The 12,579-nt window shown below is 25.7% G+C and overlaps 1 long non-coding RNA gene across 1 annotated transcript; it reads left to right on the top strand.

Moving 5' to 3' along the window:
- The first annotated feature begins 2,151 nt into the window (after nucleotides 1-2,151).
- Nucleotides 2,152-7,043, top strand: LOC126908159 (uncharacterized). The gene is made up of 2 exons (XR_007704719.1): nucleotides 2,152-2,415; nucleotides 5,972-7,043. It is a non-coding gene; the product is annotated as an uncharacterized LOC126908159 (long non-coding RNA).
- Nucleotides 7,044-12,579: the final 5,536 nt, after the last annotated feature.

The following is a 12,579-nucleotide window of genomic DNA, read 5'->3' as shown; positions in this document are numbered from 1 at the left end:
GTTAACTAATAAAATATAAAATTATGTAATTAAGAAATAGACTGGTCGATTATTTGACCAGTATTTCAAAATTTTAAATTATAACTGGCGGTAAGTTGTGGGTGCTGTAATTTTTATCAATGTATATGTCTATTAACTTTTCCCCTTGCCGTGGTATAAAACGTTGTTTCCAAACAGTCATTTTTTTAAATATGTAACTATAAACTAATTTACGCTAATTAATTATACATGCTTATATGAAATATTAAATTTTCCCTAATAAGGTATATAGAATTGACATAAAATATATTTTTAACAGATAATTGTATACATGTATAACCAATAAAATCAAAAAATAAAAAAAATTACAAAACAATATTGTTTTATGAGAAATTGTGCTAGTGTTAAAATAACCAACAGCCTATTTATACATTTTTTAAATAAATTTTTTTTACTTTTCAAAAAAAATTTTAAGCTGAGCTCAGTATAATTTTCAGGACGTTTTAAATCTCTATTACTTTCACAATACATATCATAATATCTATATATAAAATAATCAGTTTTACATTGTTATATTTGCCGAAAATAACATGCAATAGATGGCGGTGGACCTCTTTTACATGTTAGGGATGATTCTTGGCTATGACAATGTAGGACGGAACGGGTTTAAAACGGACTTGCACCAGAGACCACCAATGGAAAATCACAAGAAAAATCTTGTTGGCACCCTAAGTATCAAACGCGGGATACTGTGCGTCGAAACCTATATCTCTACCCCTAGGCTAGGTCAACCCCTAAAATATTATACATAAGCATTTAGATATATATAATTTTTTTTATTAAAATACTTGTAACTCAATAAATTCTTGTCTTAAAATTATTTTTGTCCCTATAAATTTAAGAGCAATATGACATAACTTGCGTCGCAAAATTGTTATTTGAAAATTTTGAAAATACTAAGAATTAATTATTTTAATTACTTTTTTTCTTATTGACAACAAATAATACAAAGTTAAGTGAAGTTGAAATCTAACGTAGTTGAATAGTGGAATTTTCATAGTTTTTTATTGATCAATATTTGAAAGTAACAATTGTGTTTTTTTTCTATTTTTTTTTATTACACAGATCCTAGGAAATATTTTAAAATTATGGGGCTGTTAGCTCCGACTAGATAAGTTTTGCGATCTCGTGATGTATCATTGAGCAATATCAGTACAGTAGAAGCGGAGGAGTAATCGTGTATAATGATAAAAAAAAACGCGTCAAATTAAAATCAATAATAATCAATTTCAACTAAGCATTGAAGTTAAACTATGCTATAAATGTAAAATAACGGTACAGAAATTGTTTAATAAAAATTACAGCAAAATAACAATTGAATCAAAATAATTTTGATCCAATTGTTATAAATTATCTATAAAAATTGTCTATTGTATTTGATATATTCTGTACATACAACATAATTAATAATATTCTTAACCAGTGTGGTTATTAAAATCCAATTTGTATAATTGTGTTGTTGTAGTTAAATTTATATTAAATTTTATATCACATTTAATATCGCAATAATGCATCCACAGATTTTTGTTGGAATAAGTTCAATATAACGATTTTGTATGCTTTGTATCAAAGGTATATATTTAATTAGAGTTAAATTAATGATAACTAGTTTATAGGAGTCTGAAACTATGTTTTTTTTAACATCGGTATCATTTCAATTTTTAGGATATTTAATAGAAATATATGGATTATTAATATTTTCGATAATTAAAACACTTATAAAAAAAGTACCATATAAAACGACTATAAAAATAATAAATACGAAAATATTAAAGAAAATAACGATTCTAAAATAATGAAAATTTCATTAGTCCCTGTTCATATAAATTTCTCAATTATATAATAATTTTGGTACTACATTGTAGGAGAATCTAAATATTGGATTGAACCGTTGTCATGTGTCAGAAAAATTCACATGTAATATTTATAAATAACTATTTTCCAAAATGTATAGGTCGTTGGAAATAAAACGTATTTATTCGGTGTCAATATGCTTTGTTTAAACAATTTTATTATTTGACGCATCTAACTTGGTTAAGTACAATATTCTTGTTCGATTTTGATGATTAATCAAATATATAACTATTTTTTGTTAATAAAACAAACCATAAATGAAAATATATAAAGTGTCACTAATTAATCAACATTTATAACGAAATTCCACATCATAACTATTTCGTCAGTGAACACATCACAACACAAATAAATGAATATAATCGCTTGTTTAGACTTCATGATAATGACATAAAAATGTAAATAACATAATATACACATGTTGACGAAATATTCGGTTTGTTAATAGTTTTCTGCTTAATATTCCAAAGATAGTTATAATTCGATAATGCAGCTAAACACAAGTAGCCGATTTATGTAAAGGTAAGAAGAAATAATTACTTATTACAATATCACTATTACAATTATTATTATAGTATCACTTATAATAGATTTAGTTGTATTCTAATATATAGTACGTTATAAAACAAATAAGGTTTTAAGTCAATTTGATAAATCCTGATGTTTGTTCTATTGAATCTTACAGTCAAGTAATAAAAATGAAAATAAAAATGTTTAGTTCAAAATGGTAAACAATTTTATTTTTATAAGAGTGAATCACTTTTACTAAAATAAAATAATTAAGAAAACCTAATAATAAATTAAAATATATAATACTAAAAATTACAAACATATTTAAACAATATTCGCATAAATTTGATATCTTTGGCAATATTATTATAACTAATATATTCTTTTTCCTCACCTTTATCCCAATTACTTGGGGTCGGCAACCCTTATCCTAAACTTCCACTTAACACGGTCGCAGACATCATTTACGCACACATCAACCCTTCTCATAACGCATTCAGTAACATCTCTATCTTTTTTAGTTTTTCTTTATCTCTTCTTCCCTCAACATTCATTTCCATAACTATTTTTACAGCTTCTGATTCATCTATCCACATAACATGACCAAACTATTGAAGTCTATTTTCTCTCATCTAAACCACGATTGACGCTACATTTATAGTCCCTCCTAAATGTTCGTATAATCAAAATATATGATAGTAATAAAATTTCAAACTAATATTAAAATACTAACATATTTAATATACTAATATTTTTTATTCAAAAACAAAATTATGGTTTTAAACTTTTGAAATAATTATATTTAGTTTTTTTAATACTCGACGTAATGCAATTAATTTATTAGATTGATAACAGTACTATTAGTGTTAACATTTTATTTGAAATAATAATTATTGCAACGATTCAAATTATAAGATTCACACCATTTATCAAAATTATAGCAGAAAATAATTAATGTATGAAGTCTCATGTGTGTACGTTTTCAGATAACTTAATTTTTTTTTCTATTACATAATATCTTCACAGAAATTATCTTAAATAATACGGAAGTTAAAACTTAGATTAAGTGAGTAACGTATTTAAAGACCCGTTNAAACTTAGATTAAGTGAGAAACGTATTTAAAGACCCTTGTTGATGGGGTAGGATATCCTTCAATGGCATCAGCGGCCCCTCAAAATAATATGGTAGCTGACTTTGATAGATTTTAGATAAATTATTAATAGCATAATTTGGTTGTCTAAATTTAAGTTTGTATTTTTTCATAGATTTTTTTACATTATCTTATATGACCGTACCTATAATTAATAGACAATAAAATGTATGCGTATAGTAATATATACTTTTATCAATTCTAAAGTATTACACCACCAAATTTTAAAATAAACGCAATCGTTCTCCATTCTTCTTATATAATGTTTTTACGTGAAGTAATTTAATTAATTTTTAAACGGTAATCTTGTTATGACCTGCAGTTCATTTTTGTGATTTATCGTAGTCCACCGGGGCCAACGATATTATTTACCTTATGGATTATACCGTTCCTATTTATCGTGTTTCTTACCCTGCGGTAGTCTTATTTACCGGCTACCGGTTAAATTTCTTTACTATAGAAAAATTAATTAGTTTAAACAACACTCTTGAGAGGATTTTAAGTCTGTTGGATTAAGAAGTAAACACTTGGTAAAATTTGAAGACGAGCACAGCATCAATATAAACGAGATTCTCAACAACGTATTAGAACACACAAAAAATGTGAGATTGTTTCCGCGGAAATGCTTCATAATCAAGTGAATAAAATTATGCAAAAGTAAATTAAACGCTGAGCATAACCTCTGCTCTAATCTGCGTCAAATAAAAAATTTAGTCTCTACTCATTTATCGAGAAAAATAAAAAGTTAAATGTTGTCTGAGATATATTTACATAAATGACGATTTTAGATACAACAAACTCTAAACATAAATCTTAATATTACGCACAATATGACAAAATCAGAATTAATTAATTAATTAAAACGTTAGATTTGTTAGACAATTTTTAAAGTAATAGTAAGATAATTAAAACGCGATTTTGGTAGTTTATAAAATACATGTTATAAACTTTTTGATTTTTCTTGCAAGTACAGACGTTTAAATGAAATAATTACTCAAAATATTCAATGATTTTACCAACAGAAACTTTTTACCGTACTCAAAATATTAAAATAGTTATTATAGCCACAAATTCAGATACATAAAGTGTTCACTAAGTAAGAAAACGGTTTTTTAATGTCTTTATTTTTTAACATTCTGTAGATCATTTTCTATTTTAAGAAAATTACTGGTCAATAGTAACACTTGGATCAGTATTTCGGAAATTATTAACATTTTTATGCCTAGGTAAAATGAGCGCGGGCAATAAATGATAAAAATTGTTATGTTCACGCTTTACCTATATTCTATATTTTAAAATGCTAAATACTTCTGAAGTACTGGTCCAAAAATTATCATCGAACAGTTATTTTCTTAAATTAGATCATTTTCTATTTTCTAGCTAGTTAAATACGTTAGTTGTCATTTGAAAAAATAAGNATACGTTAGTTGTCATGTGAAAAAATAAACAAACCAAAAAAATATAACTAAAATTATTTTTATTTTATAAGTAATTAAGAAGGGTTTCGATAAACGGAGCACCCTGTAAAATAGACCTAGTTTGGGGCCATTATAATACTGTATTCGACCTTATAACATTGAAAGTGTGTTATGTGAAACGCGAGTTACATCAAATCCCCATTGTCATCACAACCTTTTGTTAAAATCATTTCGTTTAATGACTCGTCGTTGATAATCATATACTTTTGATATTTATGTCTACGTTAAATTTTATGGTAGTGGTAAACTATTCTTCTCCGTTTATAGTATAGTATATTTTATTTTTTACAATAGAAAAACGTTAAGGATAGAAATTTAGAAGGTAAACAATATTTTCGGGCAGAACACACCCGCAGCAGTCGATCTTTGATTAGAATCTAATAATATGAGCTCATTATTAAAGCGAGTACAATATATTTTTGTAAAGCTTGGCTTACGTCCAATGATATTTTATCCGGTCAAGGAAGTTGTTTTTGCACAAGAGAACAACAACAGGAGACCGATTCAATATTACATAAAAATAGATGTTATTTTGTTGTGTTCAGAAAAGAGAACTTCTATCTAGTAGGGTTATTTCATTTACTTTCAAGAATCTTTTACATTCTGAAACTATTTTCCGTTTTTGTTAAATGGCGTACATTATTTTTACATCATAAAACACATAATTATTAGATACATATTAGTTAAAATCCTGTGATTATACAATGCACATTATTATCTTCAATCTTAAAATTGCAGAGGTAAATTCCGTATGCTGGTTAAAATATTATAATTACTACTTAAAAATATCTAACAGAATATGAATACATCTTCATGCATTCGACAAAATATCAGAATCGTTCTTCCTTTTGTGTACAGTTATTGTATTTTGTATAGAAAATTTATTGTAGTAATAATAGTAATAACAAAAATAATACAATACCACTTTTTGATTTCTAGTGTTTGTCGGGGTACAATGATCCGAACAATGGTTTCAGTCGAAATGATCAAATGACATTCTATGACATGAATCAACTTCGTTAAAATAAAAATGAAATATATGATAAAAATTATAACAAATATCGACAACGATTAAAGAAATTATATTTAGTTGGTAGAATAATTGATTTTTTCGTCAAATAATATCGAGAATCCAACTAAACAGTAAAAATCCAGAATAAATCTTTTACAAAAATTATGTAACACTATGAAGTAAGCAGTGACATGAAAAATTCTGAGCATATTCTTGAAAAATATTATTGTCGATAATATGGAAGATTTATATGGTTTATATTAGAATAATAGAATAGCAATAATCAACAGAAATAAAAATAACCAGTTTCGATTAATTTATTCGTATAAACAATGAGCATATTGATAATTATCTCAGCATTCAATATACAAGTACTATATAAGGCAAGTAATTACTATTAGTAATACTTTCCAGAAATAAGTCAATAAAGTTATAAACGAAGATGAGAAGAGAGAAATGATTGGGATTAAAATGGCATTGGATAATTTTCTCACTATGTCCCAACAATTCATGTAGTTTTAATGGAACACTGAGACCTACGTTTTGTGATGTTGAAATTAACACAAAAATATTGTAGTTATACAATATATATTGATGATATAGATTGTTAAAAATTTGAAAAAAAAAAGAAAAGATAATTTAATTTTTACATAAAATATCTTCGGTGGTGACAATGTTTGATTGTATGTTTTGGTAGTTGTTGTAAAAATTACAAAGAATTATTTATTAATTTGTTCAAGCATAAAATAAAACATAAAAGAAGAAAATATTTCAAAATACTATCTTATACAGAGAGTTCAGTAAGTAAGGCAACAGGTCAATTGTTACAAACAATGACAACAACAGAAATCCGTTTCCTTAATTACTGTATACTTTATACATAGACACACTCAAAATTTTGACACTTATTTCATTCACTCTACACAGTCAAAAATATTCTATATTTATATTTCAGATTTCTTAGTTAATATAAATATAATAGTACCATATTTTCAAAAATGTGTTTTTGTTTTGAGTCTTAGTGTTTTTAAAAATTCCCATACCCTAAAAATGTTTAATGGCTAAACTTTAACATAATTAATTATTAATTTGTTTTATTAACAAAGAAATTGAAAAAAAGAATGAAATTTAATTTAGTTACTTGTTCTTATCAGTATCACCTTACTTTATATTTGTATTGTGTATTATTATATATATATATCATGTTAAAGGGGAATACTCAATTACACGAGACGGCGAAGCTGAGATGCACTAGCGACACCCAATTAAATGCCAACACGTTTTACACAGAATTTCCAATTACTCTAAGTTAAACAACATAAATATTTATGCTCGGCGACCGTGCATAAAAACTGTGTTCAAGAGTTATGATCATTTTTGATAAACATAGACAATTTTTAAGTATTATGTGGTAGAGTTCAGTTTTGTTGTTGTTATTCTAGAATGAGTACACAAGAAGAATACGGGAGGCCGCATTATTGTACATATACACAATAAGAATATATATATTCTGTATAAAACGAAGTATACACAGCCACATTTTGTAACATGATACTTTTATAACTTCATTTTCACTACACTGGTAGTAGAAATAAGTTTAATATAAGTATGAGAAGATTATAAATACATTAACCTTCAGGTCGATTGAATTAAAATAGGTTATCGATAGATATTGGAAGTATTCTCTATGAACACATAACGGTTCTCAGTTTATTTATGATTCGTAAATGGCTGTCTAAATTAAACTGAATGTCTGTTTTAGTTATAATAAAATAAAAATTATCGAACAAATAGCTTTTTCATAAAAAGTGAAAAAGTGTACTTGAAACTTTCTTAAATAATAACAAATAAAAAAAACAACTCTCAACTTAACAAAATTCTTTTCCAATAAATGAATATTAAAAAGTTTTTTAGTCTGTTATCCAAAATTTGAGTTCAAAGTATTATATGATTTTTCTCAAATGAATAATTATACACATAATTAGTTTAAATAATTATAATTTTGGTGACCAACAATCCTCTAATTTATATAAATTTTATACTAAATTCGTTTTCACCAAAGTTCTTCGTTTAAACCTTCGGTAAATTTCGACATAATTGCCCTAAGCAGAACATTAGAAACTGCACTAAAATAATATCTAGTTGTTCCACAGAAATGGTTTATGTCTCGTGGGATTTGCTATACAAATTTTCCGTAACATTATAAATGTAACTGTTAATAGCTTCTGCTTTGGTTCTAGAAAATAATATCAGCAATTCAAGTGAATTTAGATTTTATTCTAATATTAATCAACTAAAATAAGTAATCTGTGTATAAACACGTTAATATATTTGATAAATACTTAATAAATGATAAAAATAAAAGTTTAATTAATGTTTTAATAAATAATATATCGTGTTACATTATTTAATTACGATATAGGATATAAATATCGAATAAACAATTAAATTACAAAAATAATACTATGAAGTTTTTATGAGACGAGTAGGAATAATGCTTAAAAATCAATAAACAGGTAAATTTTCTTTTAACTTTTTAGGCTAATGCAGGTGTCGCTATAAAAATATTTTCAAATAAAAATTTTTTAACTAAGTTCACTCAAACATAAAATTATCATTTTTTAAAAAATTGAAATTCTACCATAGCGTACTCTGAGTATTATTTTTCGCTATGCCAGACGTAAAAAATGTAAACTAAGGTCGACTTTTAAGTACTAGAACATCTATGTTCTGAAACTGTAATTTTTACATCTTTATAAACTATAAATAATGGTTTTCTTTTAAACGACACATGTTAAAACGAAAAACAGTTTTTCTTTTAAAATATTTATAGTTATACTGTCAACATTCAAAACTTTTCTGTATCGTTTTGGTGATTTTTCAAACTCAAGTAAATAATACATTTGATGGGTTCACACTAAGAATTTTGCGGCGAAAACGGTAGGCAACCACAAGTTCAGTAACAACGATTTTGACAACGTCCACTATGCGACGGTTGGCTAACCTCTGAATGTAATTTAGGATCGTGATTTCTAAAGTCACTAGGTATTTCATGGGGTTAGAGCTTTAAACAGAAAGTGTATTTCTATTTTTAATAATACAGTCAATCTATTAATAGATAAAGTAATAATAGATGAATGTAAAATAAGCTAGTAAAAAATGTTACAAGTTTTATTTTTTCAACCAGTGTACGTATTTAAATATTATTGACGTCTTAAGTATGAATAAAACCATTATGTATAAAGTTACAGAATATGAGAACAGCAATTAATGGGCACCGTGAAACAGAGTATGTAACGGCCCAATACCGTCCTCGACGGTGTCGTAAATGTAGAATTTTAAGTAACTGAAATAAGTAATAGATAGTAAACAAAATTAGCATTTAAAAGATATAACGGAAATTTAGAGGTCAAGAGTGTCGTAAAAAGTTTATTTGACTACACTGGTGGTACAGTAACAGTATAATTTAACGTAACGTACATTAAACACACGATCATGTATCGATTCTATCAGCAAAATACATACAAAAAAACAAATGAGCCATTTCCTGTATAATATTATGACAATACAATATAAAGTTTGTTGTAATTCTATGAATAATAAAATTAATAATTAATTGTATAAAGTATGAATGCAAAATCGATATTATGATTATAATTAATCATCAATTAACACTTAAGAAAACTTAAAATCTTCGTCATAGAAATAAAAACTACGTTTAGATTGTTTGAGAATAATAAAACCCCTGATCACCAAATTTTTAATTATCTAAAATATTAAATTGTACGATCTGATAATTTATATTATTTTATACCTATATTTAAAGTGGGCCAAATTCATACAAATAATTATTATGATCAAGTTAGGCATCGACTATTAAATTTGAATAATTATAAAAAATAAAGAAGTTATTTAAGTTTAAACTTTATCTAACTTCTATTTAATATTTTTTATTAATGTTACTAGCCCCTTCATCTTTCATCGTGAAAAAAAGAGATCATCCCTCTTTTTTTCATTTAATGAATTAAATGGTCAATTAATTAAATTGAAAGTAGCCGTCCTACTTAGTAGATATATACATGCATAAATTCAGGTCAGAATATACAATACTCAAGAGTAGCTCCTTTGATCCCTAGAGACATCGACTTACAGACAAAACGCGAGATGGCAGAATAGTAATTATCTCGGTTCACTTTGTTCAACCGTTCGATTAGGATAAATTTTTATAATATTATTCTTTCTCAACGAGGGAGCACCCGCATCAATGGAATTAAAATCTATAAAACTATGACATTTTAGCCACTACGCGTTGCTTTGTTTACTAAAAGAATGGCGTGTGCAATGAGAGGTTAAAGTCATTACGCAATCAAAAAAATAAATAAAAAGATTTTTAATGTATAAATAAGTTAAGGCAGATAAAGATTTTTTTATCGAACGTAAAAAATGTTATTCTTTAAACAATGAAACATTTTAACTAACTATTCCACGAAAAATCTTTTAAAACTGATTAAACATTAACGAACATTTCCAGAGAAAACAGTATTTCGTTAACTGTGTAACTACTTCTAGAAATCACCTAGATCGTTTTCGCATTTTATTTTAATTATTAATAGCAATATATCGATATAATTCATCACATTAAATAATTAAAACATGTAATAATAGACGTGCTATATCATCAACTTTTTCGTCTCGATAAAATAAGGACAAAAACATGTTATGATTCATAACTTTCGAAGCATATACATTGAGATGCTTAAAATCCAATTTAATGACATTATACAGCACACGTTATTGTGGCAATTAATTAACACAAATATTATATTTTAAAGAAAACGTAAGAAGATTTAAATTGAAATAATTTAACAATAAAACCTACACTGAACATTTTATAAGTCATGATGGGCGTTATGTAAAGACCTTACTGAAGAATTTGCATGACTTACAATCAATGTAATATTTAAAACTCTTAAAAATGTCACTAAAAGTTACACATTTTACCAAATTCACCAATTGTACTGTAAGTATATTTAAATAATTTGAAGATGACACGATTCCAGATAAACGGTTTCCAAGGTCAATCAGCATTATTGTCATTTTTCTACAGTCTAGAGAGATCTGTACGTGATAACGAGAGTATGAAAACGATTTTTTACTTGTACGATTTATTTTAACGATCTTTCATTCACGATTATCTATATTTATAATTTATAATTATTGAATTGCATCATAATTTGTAAGAAAACCATAATAAAGATATTATTTTTAAAAATACACAACTTTTTTAAACAAGAATGATGAATATTTCTTCTGTTCCATAAAAAAATATTGTTATAATATCTGATAAAGAGACTATAAAAACAAACGTAGATATTATCTTTTCTAAAAAGACAATATGTATTAGCATCTTATAGATTCAGACACGCGAACTCTTTAAAATTATATAATCTCATCAAGTGAAATAATTAAATCTTTTAATCCGTCAAATTAAAATGACAAGTGTTGGTTACTGTTTTAGAGACGTGACCCTTTTCGTCTGTATTCAATAATATAATCCAAAGTTTTTGACCAAAAACTGTGGTGCGGCTGTCGTTTGAAACAAACTAACAAAATTCTTCAGAAAACAGTTGATATATATATATATATATATATTTAAAGACCAAAATTACAAAGACAACAAACTATTGAAGCACAATTTCTATGTAATTTTGAATATAATAATTCGTTCAAAATTTATGCAAGCAGAGAAATTGCTTCACAAAATGTTTAAAAAAAAAAAATAATTACTCGTAGAAACAAAAAAATATTTGTATAAATCAAATAGATATTATCATTTAAAAATGAATACATACACAAAATGAGTGTAAAATATGTTATTATTAACTAAATATTTGTATATCTCACCTTAGTATTATACTCACAATAAAATTCCTAATTAAAATTAAGGAATAATGTAAACGTTCTTTCATTACTTTAAGGATTATTCTAATTAGTCAGTTGTTAAAGGTAATTATATTCAAAAAAATAACACCTTTATATTGCAAACATACCTGAAAAATAAAATTAATTAACTTAATTAACATTATTATATAAAACATTTTATTTTAGTAACATATAAAAATATATTTTATATAAGTAGATGTAAATAATTTTGTATTTTGATATATATTAAAGAATCGTTATAAAATGCACCTATCACACACTCCATGATTTTAATAAATTTCAAAATAAAATGATATGGTGATATTTTGATAAAAATGAACTGTGCATTTTATATTGTAAAATACCACATAAAGCGCTAGTAGAAGTACTTTAATACAGAAGATTTAGTCAAATAAATTGCGGGCACCTCTATGTAAATAAACCACATATGAGTAAAGGACGACGAAATGCTCTAAAATTGTGGATGAATAGCAAATAATCGACAATGTTGAATTAATTTTAGAAAATCAACAAATAAGCGTAAATCAGGCTAAACAGCCTAACCACGTGACTAATGAAATATAAACAAACTAAATGCACAATGATATGATAC

The sequence above is a fragment of the Daktulosphaira vitifoliae genome, unplaced genomic scaffold (assembly GCF_025091365.1).
Source record: "Daktulosphaira vitifoliae isolate Bord-2020 unplaced genomic scaffold, ASM2509136v1 Scaffold_5, whole genome shotgun sequence".
NCBI lineage: Eukaryota > Metazoa > Arthropoda > Insecta > Hemiptera > Phylloxeridae > Daktulosphaira > Daktulosphaira vitifoliae.
Note: the sequence above shows the minus strand (reverse complement) of the source record. Positions and strands in the feature narration are given on the sequence as shown.